The sequence below is a fragment of the Heliconius melpomene genome, chromosome 9, assembly GCF_056956725.1.
Source record: "Heliconius melpomene rosina isolate 202511_hmr_F chromosome 9, ASM5695672v1, whole genome shotgun sequence".
In the NCBI taxonomy this organism is placed as follows: domain Eukaryota; kingdom Metazoa; phylum Arthropoda; class Insecta; order Lepidoptera; family Nymphalidae; genus Heliconius; species Heliconius melpomene.
In genome coordinates, this window is record NC_140397.1 from 8,963,002 (window position 1) to 8,980,152 (window position 17,151).

A 17,151-nucleotide genomic window follows, 5' to 3' on the forward strand; every position below is an offset into this window, starting at 1 on the left:
ACCTATTTTTCTATGCACAATGGATATACATTGTAGCCCAAGGAATGACTATTTAGAATATTATAAGACTAAATATATTTATAGCAGTGGCAGAGGGAACCTAGGACACGTTTGTTAAGACACTTCGTTCATTGCCAGAACAAGGGAGTAAATATATTCAATCGTTGAGTTCCCCAGTAAAAAACGAAGCCACAACCATTTACAGTTGCACGCTTATCCGCAACGATAGCCTCCTCGCATCGGGGTAAAACGACCGTATGTGACTAAGGCGCATCCCATTAATATTAAATTGTATGATAGGTAATTTTTTTTTAAGAATATATGTTGTTTTTTTTGTCAATTTACTAAACTTGCCAACATAATGTCAATAAAGCGACTCCTTGACTTTTATGTTCTATTTTATGTCAAGGAATTTAACACTCTGCGACTGATGTGGCTTAATTTTTAAAAGCTTTTATTTAACTTGCAATGTATATATACTTACTACCGTTCAAAAGTATTTGCTTTGCATTTTGCACTAAGAAATAAATGAGTTTTAGACAAAAAAACAACCTAACCAATTTTGTATTATTAAGATTTTATTCCTTATAATAAATTTACTTTTGTTATACAAAAAATTTTTAAGTTTTAGCTAGATTAATTATTAAATTTTGCATTCATCAATATATCCGCCTTTTGCCTTTATTACCGCTGCGCAGAGTTTAGGCATTCTATCAATTAATTTTATCAGGTAGCAAGGATCAATTGCATTCCACTCCTTCTGCACTATATCCCAGAGATGTGTGGTGGAAGTGGGGCATTCTTTTCGCACCTCTGTCTAATTTATCCCATAATAATTCTATAGGATTGGGATCAGGGGATTGCGATGGCCATACCATAAACTTTAGTACTCTTTTCTGCTCTAAGTCTTTCAAATAGTTCTTGCATAGATTAGAAGAATATTTAGGGTCATTGTCATGCTGAAACATGAAGTTCTTACCGATTAATCGAACACCAGAAAACGTCATATTGTCTTGGAGTATTTTTTTGTATCCATCTTTTTTGAGAATTCCCGTAATTTTTATTAGATCACCAGTTGTATTTCCAGCAAAACAGCTCCCAACCATCACAGAGCCTCCTCCATGTTTTACTGTAGGCATTATACAAGCACCTATCATCCGTTCCTTTAAATTTCGGCGTACAAATACTCGTCTCTCCGAACCAAAAACTTCAAATTTTGATTCATCACTCCACAATACACGTTTCCACTCGTCATGTGTCCAATTTTGGTGTTCACGAGCCCATTGAAGTCTTTTTACCTTATTTTGACGCCTAAGAAGTAGTTTCTTTACCGCTACACTTCCTGAAAGACCTGCTTCTATGAGCCGCCTTTTGGCAGTGGAACTACTAACGGAATCTTGTCTGGATTTGTCAAATTGTGCTGCAATTTCTGGTGCAGTTAGTTTTCGGTTGCGTCGGCTGGTCAATGCTATGAATTGATCTTCACTGTAAGTAGTCTTACGGGGACGTCCAGACCGTGTTTTGTTCATATAACTGTTAGTGTCTAGATATTTGTTCACGTTGTAGTCTATTGTTCTTCGAGATATTTTTAATATTGCGGCAATTTTTTCTCGACAACAAATTTAATACTAATAGTTTTGAGTAGAACCGCTTATGAAGGGTGTTAAAAAACTAATTTATTAATATTTAGTCTTTTATGTACAAAAATATAGTTCTCTTTATACTATAAATAATAATCAATAAGTGAAAATTACATTAAGTTTCCTAATATAACAAATATACCATCAGGCTACGCAATGCGACTGTTTTCAAATTTGAATAAAATCAACTTTATTCAATTAAATATCAGTATGAGTGTTAATTTAACAGATTCAGTCGTTTATCGTGTAGTGTCAAAGCTAAAATAGATAGTTATGTCGATCATATATTCGCTCATAATACTTTAATTCTCTAAAACAACACTGGGCAAATACTTATGAACGGTAGTGTATGTGGTTTCGGGTGAAATCTTTGAGCTCTCTATTTTGAAGTAGATATCTTCAACCGATTGAACTGAAATTTTGTATACATGTTTAGTTTGGATGACAATGCACGATAAAATATGTGACGTCATTCTAATTCTAATATGGCGGGCATACAAGATGGCGGAATTTTTATTTTTAATGTACTTCTACAATATGGGTATCAAATGAAAGGGCTCGATGAGAGCAACTGGAAAAATAATGTGATGTCACTCTAAATCCCATAAGGAGGATATCGAAGATAGCCGAGTATCTATTTAGTCTACTTCTATAATATAGATATTAAATGAAATGGGTCGTTGACCATAACTCGAAAAATAATGTGACGTTATTCTAAATCCAATATGGCGGAACATCTAAGATGGCGAAATAGTTATTATTTATGCGCACCTGCAATACGGAAAGGGCTTGCCGAGAATAATTAGACAAATAATGTGACATCTAGTGTGAGAAACCTAGCCAGTGGTAACTAAAGAGTAAAAAATAAATTAAAAGCAATAAATCATTTTTAGAAAAACCTTTTATTTAAACGCTCTAAAAAGGAGAAAATAAAATTTGTCTTTTAAATTTTAACTATCAACTCATAACCTCATTGTGTACAATTTATATACGTGTACAATTTATAGTCGCGTTAATCAATATTTAATTAAATTGAAACTTTAAAAATTTTAAACTTACCAGATTTGACATAATTAAATTAGTACTAGTTTATTTACACAAGTAAATCGCGTGACAGGCTTAATTTTTACAATTATACTAACGCGGTATCGTTTTAAATTTTTCGATTATGATGAGAACAAAAAGTCTTAGTTAGGTTTTGTCTATTCTTTAAAAGCAAAATTTTATATTTTTATTTTTAATATTAGTATAAATATATATATGTAAATTTAATTAAATTCTAAAATAACGGGAAATAATACAAAAACACACATTATCTAAAATAGAGAAAATATAATACCATTTTACTGAGATGGTAGTCTAGTATCTTAACGTTGACGTGGCAGTCTCGTGGATACTTTCCTCAATATCCTCCTCCTAAATCATTCTTTTTAAATTAAATTTAATAAGATAATTTACATATTGTTGTTAAGATACTGGATGAATGATGAATAATTATCTTGACTAATAATTGTCTTTTTATATATATTTGTTGGAAATTGTAGTATTAAGGTGGTTCCGGAACGCCAGCGCCATCTGTTGGCGTTCGACAGAGTTAGTGTTTTGCATCGTTATGGAAGGGGCGAGTCGAGGCGTGGCCGACAGACATCGACTCACTTTGTGTTTGGCGGTCGGCCGGTGCAGACGACACTAAAACTGTCCCGCGTTCCGTGCTGTGTATCTACCTACTGGGATAGCGGTAGCTGCTTTCTTGTGAATTGGTTACGGTGTTGTAATTAATTCGTAATATCACAAATTGTGTTTACTCGTGCCAACATTATCCACGGAGGCCCACAGTAGACCGGGTACTCAAAAACTATGTGCGAGGGAAATCCACCCAACTCCGACATATTTATTTAGAACAATCACATTTTTACATAATACATAGAACAGCCATTGTAGGAATAAAAACTGACAACTTAATGTTGCCACTGAACTAAACATAAAATAGGAGGCAATGCCAAAACAGTAAATATAAATGTACTTACAAACTAACAATTGTTATATCTGAAACATTTCATATATCTATTTACAAATCAAATTTTAAAAACACTTTACTGCACAAAGATAACACATGTATTTGGTGAATTTGTTACATTTAGTACAGTGCAAAGGCAGCCTTATTATATAAGTGATCTCGGGCAACTTTTTTTAATAAAAACTAATAGTAAGAGAACATTGTTGGCGGATAATTTCTCATAAAGATATTTTTGTTATTTACATACACTATTCATGCATAAATACACATATACTTAGAGATACAATTATAGACATATATACAAATATAGACACATATATAAATACTCGAGTACTTAAAAAATATTAAGATATCCAGGAAATCTATTAAACACTGACCAACTCATAGTTTGACTATTTTTGTTAAATTTTGATAAATTCAAAATAATTCTTTTGAAGAACTAATACAATTTACTTATTATTTAATTTGTTTCATTAAATAAAATATATATAGTACAGTAGAATATAATTTTGTAATACACAAGTACATTTTTACTCGGTAATTCAATCAATAATAATTAAATATCAATGGTATTTTATATAAGTTTAAAATTCAATTTCTTACAGGATCACTCGGCTATATTTTATTTTAAGAGTAGTGTTCATTTTACAACAAAGTTAGACAATTATAGTTAGACAATATCTATACTAATATAATAAAGCGGAAGAGTTTGTTTGTTTGTTTGTACGCTAAGATCTCTGGATCTACTGGTCCGATTTTCATTGTTTTTGTTTTGTATGAAAGCTGCATTCTTCAGAAGTGCTATAGGGTATATAACATTACATTACATATATATACTAATATATTTTAAAGTACATTCTAATTTGACATGCAATTTATTCTGCCATGTTAATAACAACCGTCGTCGCTACGCAACCGCGTTCGTTACCGCGTCATTTTGATATTCATCCTTATGAAAATAAATATAATAGTCACTTTTAGCATTTTATCTAGATTGAAATTATAGTTTACTGTATAACATACTAATAAATAACTAAGAGATCTAACTAAGATGTCACTGATTCCAAATGACCTAGCCACCTAGCGGGCGGCATAGTATGACCGACGCGAACGGGCAGATGACGTTGACGGTTTTATAAATTTTCATACATTTTCGAACTTTATTTGTTGTTTATAATTAATTTAAAATACACTTTGATTCTCTTCTTATTTTATTAGAGATTGCCCGCTAAAATTATCCTACTTAATAGAGAGAAATGTTTAGTTATTTCGTAGTCGATATCTACTTATGTACGCACGTACGGAAAACTTTAGGTACTTTTTCTAATATTAAGAATACCTATCCTTTAGTTACTTTTAATCCTTTTGTTAGTTCATTTCAATAACTCAGATAATTTTTTCTAATAATGTGTATCTACTTATTATTTTTTTAGATTATTTGAGCTTATATTTTCTTACTAATTCTATTGAGAATTGAAAATAATTTCATGAATGTATTTAATAAATATTCTTATAGTTGAAGCAGGCGTAGCCGCGTCCGGGTCCACTAGTCTTAATAATAAAATACAAATTTATTTATAAAAAGATTTGTATACCTCCTGGATGAAAATAAACCTGTTTTCTGTTCCTTTCCTTCATTTTGTAGCTATTATATGTTTTTACTACATTTAGTTGTTGTAATGTTTGAAGGCTTCTACTTCTACCTCCAAGTCTTCCAACCCATTTCTAGGTAATAAATACTTTATCACATATGCTGTCACTTGCCCATTTGTCAATATTTTTATTATTTAGATTGAGCAAAAATGTGAATTTTAGTGAAATATTCTTGTAAAGTTCCTGCAAGCATCTACATCTAGAGGTCATCAAATATCCACTTTTGGGCACATATATAGTCACCTATAAAATGATAATTACAATGATTACACTTGTTATATTTACTATGGTAGTTGACAAACTATTTAAGTACCGATGATATATTAGTACTTATTAAATAAACTAGCGACCCTCTTGCGGCTTCGCCCGCTTTTACTACTGGATTATTCATATAATGTATGTTTGCAAAGCACTTAAGATAATGTGAAAATTAATTAAACCCTAATGCAACCCGCATTTTCGTAGTGTCAATAAGGATTTTCGAATTGTTTTACACAGCAAAGATTTTTTAGTAGGTACCGTAATTTTAAATCTGTGCTACTAATCTTTTCAAGTACTTATTAAAATATATTTAAATGACAATTTTTAGATATTTAAATGACTAAGTATTTTTAAACGGAAGAAATTATAAACAAAAACCTACCTACTAATAACTACTCCAAAAAATATGAAACCAAATATATCGCGCTGAAATAATACATTCAACTGAAATTATCCAATATGTGAAACGCATCTAAATCTTCTTTGCTATAGAGACAGGCGGGTTTTTGTCGAGATTGTGGTTAATGCTGTTAAAACAGCGACACCGTTAGGGTAGGCACTACGTGGCTGCCTGTGAGGAAAATTAATTAGAATGCATCGGCCGGGAATCGAACCCGGCCACGTGGCAAGCGAGCATTCTACCACTGAACCACCGATCCGTGTAAGGCAGGCGGGCGCGGCGGACGCGCTTGTATAAGCAAAACGTCACGGGACGCGTTTCGCAGCAAGGATTTTTTGATATTGTAACAACTTCTAAAGTATTTATTAAAATGAAAAACAGTAAAAGACAGTTTTGATCTACATTAAATGGCCAACGTAACTAATATACTTATTTATATGCTGAGAGTAAGGGATAAGTGAAACATAGCTGATGTGTCAACGGCGTGATGTGTCAACAATTAAATCCATTTTTCTCTAAAACTATTCGCAATTTCGAAATAGTGTAAAGAGAAAATTTTATCTTCGTTTAACGTAGAAAATTAAAAGGAAATTTTAAAAGGATAAGGATTAATACCATTATGGAAAAGTATCCCTCACAATAAAAAATATATTGAAATAACAATTTTTAGTCAGCAATATGATCACTACACGTTATTCTTAAAAGATACGAATATGCCGTCGCGGACTTTTTTGTAGATCTTATTAAGAGGAACAATACTCCAGTACATTATTTTCATGTAGTACTTACCATTAAAGCAGCGCATGCGCGAAAGTGTCTCAACGGGTAGGACTTTATACACTTTTATCGTATTTATGTTAATTTACATAAGAATATACAAATAATAAACTATATATAAACCTTCCCTGAGAAATACTCGACCTAATGATGAAAACCGCATCAAAATCCGTTGGGTGGTTTAGAAGAAGAGTTAGAAAGTTCAGACAGACACGAAAAACGACTTTGTTTTATAAGATATAGGATAGGATAGGATATGTATTATTACACTGCAAATATATTTTTTCTGTGATAGTATTTCAATGAGGCAAATAATATTTAATTGGATGCTCATTCTAATTGAAACTCTTTCAAAAGATGAGTAAACTGAAAATATATTTAAATCTGTATTACACATTCGAAAAATAAATACTCAGTGATTTTGCTTAGCACTTTAATTAGCAGTTACTGTTATATTTGTATATCCTTAGATTAATACTTAACTTCTATAATAACATTCTTAGACATTCAATAGTTTTCACTTTCCTATAAACTTCGCGAATCGACGCGTATTTCTTTGTGTTTTAAGGTCTAATTTATATATTTTCCTCCAAAACACACTACATTTTTTTTTAAACTAAGAAATTAATTTGTAACAAGTTACACTTTAGATATTGACTAAATTCTCAAGGTTTCGAGCGTGCCAGTTGAGCACTAATCACTTCGCCAATGTCACGTTGTATGGAGAACACATGAAGGAGATTGTACGAAAAAAAAAGATAATATTACACAATAGGAGAATGCATGTCAAAAAGAGGTCCAGTCACATACTGCCTTCACCTATAAAATAAAAAAAAAATCATGGACATGGGTTAGTAATAAATAGTACTTTACAAATATGATAATTTATAGGTTAATATTGTTATATCTAATAATTATATTTACATACAAATTTACATAGAGGACTAAACTCAAACATTAACAAACATTGAACACTAAGAGGACGGGGAACTTTATATGAAAGGACATCATATTATAAGGGATGGTGATCAAAATTAAATGGTAAATTAATATTTAGGACAGGAAAAAGACGTGGGAAGGGGAACCGTCGTCCAGGCCACATTCACACAGTGAGTGGTCCCTAACCCTGATCTTGGCTAGGTGCACAGGCGTACATGCATGCCCAAGGCTCAAACGACAAATAAGTGATAAAACCCTCCGTTCAGTAATTTTTTGAGAAAAAAAACCAAGGTCGCCTTGAGATATCGCCTTGGTTGAATAGTGGCATAATACTTACCTTTCTAAGATTTTGACAATTCCCAGAATTTAGTCCATGACAAATCCAAATGAGTATGTGCCAGCAGATCCTGAGCCGAAATAGAAGAGTGATCTAAAGTGCCACACTGGATGGCTAATTTAGCACAAGTCTGCAGATTGATTCCTACCGATTCCAGAATGCCCTGGAATCCATGCCAAAGTAACATCTAAACCTTTTAGATAACATGAGTACAGTTCTTCACGAATCCTTAAAATTATGGAAGATCTTAATTTACTATGAAATGGCCTTTATAGCCAATAGGCAGCTTAATGAGTCAGTACAGATAACAGCCGTGGGAGTGTGTGAACAGAATTGCTTCCAACAAAGCAACAGGCTCTCCTGTAAACACAAATTATTCGGGAAGACATTTAAATTGTAATATAATTGTGAATTTTGGTATCTAGCAAGCTGCACCAACACAACTTTCCTTTGAAAGCTTAAATGCATCTGTAAAGATGAGGACATGGTTTGGTCAATTTTCATTTACCATGGATTGAAACTTTGCCTGGGTGTTAGCAGCTCCCTTGGATACTTATATATTAGATCCAGAAGTATCCAGCAGTAATGGGTGTAAGTAGTCGATATTGGACGCTCTCGAAGGTATGACAGTGGCAGCGCGCAGATATCAGATCCTGTATCAACTAGAAAATGAATTTTAGATTTCTTGTTTATAATAAATAATATGCGGGCAAGCTAAGATTGCCTTGGCCATTTAAAGAATTAAAATTGCAGGGCTGACGACATTTATGGGACTTTTTTCCCCAAATTGTCATGATACCAAACACATCCCCGATCTTGGATTTCTTTTCAAAAACCGGCTGCGGCTCCGAGATTTTGATTGCCGGTGTAGTAGGTCGAATGTCCCCCGACTGCTATTTAAATTTTGCTGTGCGATGATACAAGTTTTACTTGTCTCAACGTGTACTTACCTATGCAAATTCTGTATTCTTTCTCTCAGCTTTGGATTTTCTGTATTCTTTCTCTATTGAGTGTTTATTAAAGTAAATAATGTATAAAAACATTTATGTATGAATTTAAACTTGTTACTAGCATTTATATACTAAAACGTCACGTCACGTGAAACATAAAACCATTTATTTGGGTGGCTCTGAAAAGAACCTATTTAGACGTCTCTATCTTTATGAAACAAAGACCAAATAGTTCTGACAAGAACTTTAGTTTTACGACACTTTTGTATATCAAAACAGGAAATAGTTCTGACAAGAACTTTAGTTTTACGACACTTGTCCAACAAAACAGGAAGTAGTTCTGATAAGAACTTTCACTTTACGTCATTTTTGTCCTCCGGAATAGAAACTAGTTCTGATAAGAACTATTAACAAGTAGCACATTTTTTGATAATATTCTTAATTCAATTCTTAGTCTTCTTCAGCATAGTACAGGATTTTATCATGTTTCAGTGAGAAATTCTTAGATTCTTCGGCGATAGCCATAAAAAAAATTGTTGACAAGCTCTGAAAAGAGCTGTTTGATACGTTCTTTGCCATGAGAAACTAAAATCAGCCCTTAATAGAACTGTTAATAAAAGCTCTGAAAAGTGCTGTTGGATAAGTTCTTTGTTACGAGAAACCAAGATTAGCCCTAAAAGAGTAGTCGACAATAGCTCTGAAAAGAGCTGTTTGATACTTTCTTTGCCATGAGAAACAAAAAGCAGCCCTTAATAGAACTGTTAATAAAAGCTCTGAAAAGTGCTGTTGGATAAGTTCTTTACCACGAGAAACCAAGATTAGCCCTAAGAGTTGTCGACAATAGCCCTGAAAAGAGCTGTTTGGTTCGTTTTTTGCCGTGAGAAATGGAGATCAACTCTAAGTAACTGTTGACAATAGCCCTGAAAAGAGCTTTTTTATACGTTTTTATCAAAAGAAACAAAGATTAGCTCTAAAAAGAGCTGTTAGTTTACCCTTTTCCCCGACAAAAATAACGATCCGAGAGGTGAATAATTACGTACTGGAATTCCGATGTCCCGATGATTATTTTTTGTTTTCGTGTTATTTTCACTATTGATACACCAGAGGCTTCCGATATATATATATATATATATATATATATATGAAACAATAAATAGTTCTGAAAAGAGCTGTTTAAGACGGTCATTTATCACGTTGAAACAGTATTGGCTTTAAAGCCGGTTAATAGTATAAAATCGGATTTAGAGAACAATATTTTAATATTTTTAAAGTGTTGTTCCACACTCAGGAAATTTTCTTAATAAGTATTTAAAGAACAATGTTCTGCTCTAGATGCTGAGATATTTTAGTTAGTTTATCAGTGTAGCAAAAAAGCCGAGCTTAGATATTTAAGTTCAAATGGAAGATTATTAATTTTTTTGCTCTATTAAATTATATTTTTGTGGCTTGAGCAGTAAAAACTTCTTTTATTTATTATCTTTTTTAGATTATCGTAAATAGTTAATACTTCGTCCTATATGTTTTGAAGCGATCCTGATAGATGATATTGATATAGTATTGTAGGGGTATTGCACAAGTCTTATTATATTCTTAATAATCTTATGGAATGCTGATATGGGGCAGTGCTTCAGACATAAATTCAATATTTATCCTCCAAAAAAGAGCCGTGAGATATATTTGTAAACTAAGAGCGCGAGATTCTCTGTGAGATGTTTTCAAAGATGCAGGTATTCTTACAGTTGTTTCCCAATTTATATACTACTAGCGGACGCGCGCAGCTTCGCTTGCGTATTTAAGGGTGAATTCTAATAACCCATGAAACATGTGTTCAATGAAATATTTTTAAGAGTCTAAATTTCGAATTTTATAAAAATCGGTGGCGATTTAAAGATTTTTCTAAACAAACTTTCAACCCCTTATTTGCACCCTTAAGGGGTGAATTCTAGAAAACGATGAAACACGTGTTCAATTAAATACTTTTAAAAATCTAAATTTCAAATTTTATAAAAATCGGTGCCGATTTAAATTTTTTTCCATACAAACTTTGAACCCCTATTTCACCCCTTTAGGGTTAAAATTTTTCAAAATCCCTTCTTAGTGGATGTCCAGATTACGAAAGTAAACTTTTGTCCAAATTTAAGGTTTCTACCATCAGCGGTTACGGCTGTGCGTACGTCTTACCTCAGTCAGTGAGGACAAGTCCTTTTATATATATAGATAATATTCTCTTTGTCCGACAAAATATACATTGTCATAGTAAACATAGTGACAGTTATACGATAGGAACGAGAAATAAAGATAAGATTGTTACTCCAAGTTTTCGCCTCCAATAAGTTAATAAATCTTTAATGGGTCTGAGCATACGTGTATATAATAAAATTTCGCAGTGTATTCTAGGTTTGCCACTTCCAAAATTTAAAATATCAGTAAAACAAATTCTAACAAGTAAAGCTTATTACACTGTTCAAGAATATTTAGAGGATAAACATGTATGGAATTAATGTCTATTGAATGAAATGCAGGATAGTTTGGCAACTGGCGCTAATGTAATAAATTGTACCATTGTCTTTGAAAAGAGCAACTGCTGAGTTTCTTGCCGGCTCTTCTCAGCAGAACTGCCTCCCGAACCGGTGGTAGCTTTTTGTTCATACATGTTTTGTTCATGTACATTCGACGGTTCAAAAGTGCTTATAATAAGTTTATTTAAATAAAGAACATTTTGAATTTGAATAAATATCAATTATAAACACACTATATCAGCGCACTGAATTTATTCGCTACAAATGCAATTTTGAAATTATTTTCCAATATTGTCTTGTCTTGTAGCGTATAAATAACCAAATATAATATATAATAAAAGAATTGAATGTGAAGTCTACGATACCCGTAGCCTACATTGGTAACCCCGACCTGAGGTACCCTGTCGGGGGTACACTGCTAGCTGCAGCCTGACGTGACAGTCCACATTGGCGATCCTCTAGGCCTCAGCTCGAAGCTATCGACGAGACAGAGGCAATGATCTATACAACTCCCGTGGTGCCACATTAAAATAATGGAAAATACAAATATTCATGAAGGCGTCGATTTTTAATTTAAAAAAAAATATTTTATTAGTGGATATGCGCGATAACAGATTAGTCGACAGCATTACAGGATTATAACATCCAAAAAGGATAAATAATTCTGACACACTGTAATTACGATTGTCAATGTTTAAGCGCTTTAAATAAACACAAGTATGGTATATGAATGATGTATGAACGAAGAAACTAGGGATACTTCTCAGTCAGTAGAGAATCATGACACTGACTGCACTCTCTCCGCACGCACCGCCATCTATAATTACTGAGGCATCCCAAGCATGGTCGAAGCCTTCCACAGCGACAATTAAACAAAGAATGGAAAATTGTAATTTTCTTTCCAAGGCTCAACCTGAAGCCCCACAAGTGCAAGTCAACCGTATATACTGCGCATATTTCGAAAAAGAATATACAGTATACGAGTATTATACGACGCAGCGCATCCAGGGTTCAAAACAACAAGGATAATGTTAACAAGGATAGTGCTAACAAGTCATTATTTCTGACCTGGTATGGAATACTCAAGTGCGTGGACAAAACAAAGCTATCTTGCTATTTGAGAAAGATAAGATTGTTACACCAAGTTTTCGCCTCCAAAAAGTTACTAAATCTTTTATGGGTCTGAGTATACGTGTATATAATAAAATTCCGCAGTGTATTCTTAGTTTGCCACTACAAAAATTTAAAATATATGAAAAAAAAAAAATCTAACAAGTAAAGCTTATAGTATAATAAGCTTTTACTTCACTGTTCAAGAATATTAAGAGGATAAACATGTATGGAATTAATGTCTATTGAATGTAATGCAGGATAGTTTGGCAACTGGCGCTAATGTAATAAATTGTACCATTGTCTTTGAAAAGAGCAACTGCTGAGTTTCTTGCCGGCTCTTCTCAGCAGAACTGCCTCCCGAACCGGTGGTAGCTTTTTGTTCATATGTTCATTCGACGATTCATAAGTGATTATAAATAATAGTCTAGATGAATAAAGAATATTTTTCATTTGAATTTATCGTGTTAAAAGGCGGAAATCTCACGCGACAACAATTCGTCACTTATGCTTTTCCCCGAATTCGAACGGGTTAAAAACTTTCGTGTGCACTCTACCTGTACGTAGTACTAATCGATACATAATTACGGATATCGGCCTACTTACGCCAGCCTTCATCGCAAACAAAGTCGACGAATTCAAAAATTCACCATCAGCAGAACGTCAACAATACAGAAACAATGCGCAAGCGCAGCAGCCGGCGACATCATCTCTCCGACATCCGACCGAGACTCCGCATCGAGTTACGAGGTCCGGGCGAAGAAAACAACTTGTGGATCAATTTAGTTTATAGGCATAATATTTTATTTGGTTTATTTGATATACTGTTTTACACAATTTCTTCCCAAAGGGGTATTGCACAAGTCTTATTATATTCTTTCTAAATTACAATTATAAACACGCTAAATCTGCGCCCTGAATTTATACGCTACAAATGCAATTGTGAAAATATTTTCCAATATTGTTTTGTAGCGTATAAATAACCAAATATAATATACAAGCGGACACGCGCAGCTTAGCTTATTTAGGGGTGAATTCTAATAAACCACGAAACACGTGTCCAATGAAATATTTTTAAGAGTGTAAATTTCAAATTTTATAATAATCGGTGGCGATTTTAAGATTTTTCCATACAAATTTTCAACCCCTTATTTGCACCCTTAAGGGGTGAATTCTAGAAAACCATGACATACATGTTCAATTAAATATTTTTAAGTCTAAATTTCAAATTTTATAAAAATCGGTTGAAAATTTTTGTGAAAAATTTTTCAAAATTCCTTCTTAGTAGATGTTCAACGAGCTCAAAAGTTGGAGAAATGCTTTAGTTAGGTGTAAATAAAGTTAATAATTAAATTATATGTACATACCATAGCGACCCGATATGTTTGTTCCTATGAAAATGCTTGTTTTCTTAATTATTACTTATATGTAACTAGTGGCCTGCCAGCGGCTTTGCCCGCTTGTACTATATGATTATTTGTTTAATAAACAGAATTCACTGACAGTCATACGTGTTGATGTCTATGAATAATTTAATTTACTCGTTCAGAAACAGCCTTAAATGTTAAATTATTGATTTGAGTAAGGATTTATAACATTCTTTGTAAAATAACTGTAATGATTGCATATTACAAAACATACCCAAATCGAATCGAATAATCCAATATCGAAATCGAATCCAAAATAATTAATCGAATATCGAATCGAAAATAATTGAGAGCCTCTTCCTTGTTTTGTAAGTCAGTTTTAAATAAAGATTAATTACAAACAAACACATATATGTTATAAGTATAGTATAGATATGGTTTGAAATTTATTTGCAGGCTAGCTCATGCCTTGAGTTCATTCAAATGACTAACTTTTTTTATTTGATGAAATAAACTTTAGATGTTAAGTTGAGTTAAAACAAAGCAATTGGTGAAAGTTTTAAGTAAATCCGGTTCAGTGCTTTCGGAGATTAGCGTGATCATACATACAAACGGGAAATTAAAAAAAAAATTTTAAGTGTCCCTCTATCCATTTTAGTCGAACTAAGTGTACAGACAAAATATTTTTACTGTTTTATTATATGTATATAGAGATGATCAGGAGGCTAGGCAGAGGGAACCTAGTTTTTCTTCCTTCACTCAGTTTCAACTCTACCTTCTCAACGCAGGGCTTTTACCAGAGCGAAGTAATGAGAAGTGGGAGTCGAACCCACAACTGTCGCGTTACAGTCACACTCGTGTGCCCCTGCGGCACGATGGCCTCCTTTTTATAACTAACAACGGAAAATTGTTTGTTATAATAAATTAATATGCCTACCGCCCACTAGTTCACGATTGTGTTAACAAAACAATGTTGTAAGTATTATTTGGTACTCTTGACACATTTTTGACAGCTAAAATGACGGCAAAATTTATAGTGGAATTAGGAATCTAGTGAAGTATCTAACTTTTTAGAAATTAACCTGTTATTTTTTTCGTAAAAATTGCGTTGAAATGGCACATTTACTAAATATATTAAACCTTAAACAATAACGTTCTACACATCGATTGGGGAAACATAGCAATGTGGCAGCAAGAATTCAACATTACAGCTTAAGATCCCAGGGCTCTCAGATGTACATAATTCTAGCAAAGCTCAAATTATTAGTCCAATAAATATGTAGTTCTTATACTTATAATATGTAATTAATATGTAGTTCTTCCCTTATATGAGAAATTCAGTTTCCTTATATGAGAAATTCAGATTCAGGTTCTATTGCGTATATTAAATAACATATTGTCAAACATATTATCTTAGTATTTTATGCACAAATTGTATTTGTTTAATGTTGCTTGCTAGCTTTTGATGAAATTACAACATCGCTTGAACTACATGATTATTAATTCAAGAAATAGTAATAATACTGCAGGATAGTTTTATTTATAATGGTAGAACATTTTCTTTCTTGATACACAATTTTTTAGACGCTACTCCCAGAAGTGCGAGTTCAAATCCTCCTATGTTCAAATTTTTACGTTTTCTAAAATAATATTAATAACATAAACGAAGAAGCGAACGAACCGAATGTGTTGAAGCAATTAGGACTTAAACTTAACTGTTAAGAAGGTAACTTTCACCAACAATTAAGTTTTGTTTTGCTTTATAGTTAGTAAGGTCTTTTTACACTCATGCCACTTGCTTAGTCTTGCGGCTGATTGCAGATTTAAATACTAAAAACCAAAAAAAACTTTATAGTTAGAACTTCGAACAATCGTACTTTAAAAATACATTGATCAACAGTCGTATAATCAATTCGTTTTTAAAGTCATTCTTTTGCCAAGCTTCTTACCAGCGCGATTCAGAAAATGACGTCTTATGCACAGCGCCATCTATTACTTACAGTTGAACTGTAACCATTCAAACATGTTAAAAAATACTACTGTTTTATGTTAAATTTATTAGTATAGATTACACTTAACCTTTTAGTATGGACGTCGGGTCTCACAGACCAATCTAGTTCTACGAATTCTACAAATCGGCCACTTCTCGGTGACCTCCGCCACTGAGTCTCTCAGTACCTTTCGTATTAATGACAAAATGAATGTAGATAGCAGTGGTTGTGTCTCTGGGTTCAAACACGTGAGTATTTAACTTTCTAAACGGGGCCTGGGTCTGTCAGACCCGACGTCCATGTTTCCCATTTTTGTAATATTACAAAATATATTTTAATATTTTAATTGTATTATTTGTACTCAAATGTGTTAATTATTATATATCATATATTATTTTGCATTATTTGTTATATATTTTAGTAATATAAATATTATTTACCTAAAAAATATTTTTTTTTTTACTTTTTATGATAAAATGGAAAAAAATGAGCGACCCAGCACGTCAGGGACAAATATATCGGTACTTTATTAACAACATCAAACAAAAGATTTGGACGACGACATTTTATAAAGAAAATAGCCCTTTATCAAATAAAAAGACGCGTTTCGTATACTAAACTACTCTAAAAATTGAGAATGACTTTGACTCGCGTTTCGCGATCTGATCTATCATTTATTAACCATGAAGCTAACAAAATTGTTTTGGGTTCTTGAAAAACATGTATACTTTGCCCCCAAAAGATATATAGAAAGACAACACATACTTATGTTGACTGCAATCGTCCTGTTAGCCTACAATGTTGAAAGCCATTGTGTGTCAATGTTCAATAGTACCCTAAGTACCAAAATGTTTATTTTATAACATAAGATGTAATTTCTTAATTTTTTTTAATTGTTAGACTTTATATCTTGTTAAAAAAATATTTAATTTATTATCAGTCTTTTTTTATAGTATTATTTTCTGAAGAGTCATCCCATGTGTCCAAGGACTGAAATTGTGACTTTAAGTTACTTAAATCGTTGTGATGCGTAAAGTTTTATAAAATGCGATTTTATTTATATTGATTTTGTTTGATTTGAGGCTATTCATGTAAACTAAAACATAAAATTGTCTTCTTTCATAAAAAAACAAACGGAATATAACCAATAAATACACTGGTCTGACAGACCCGACGTCCATGTGTGTTAT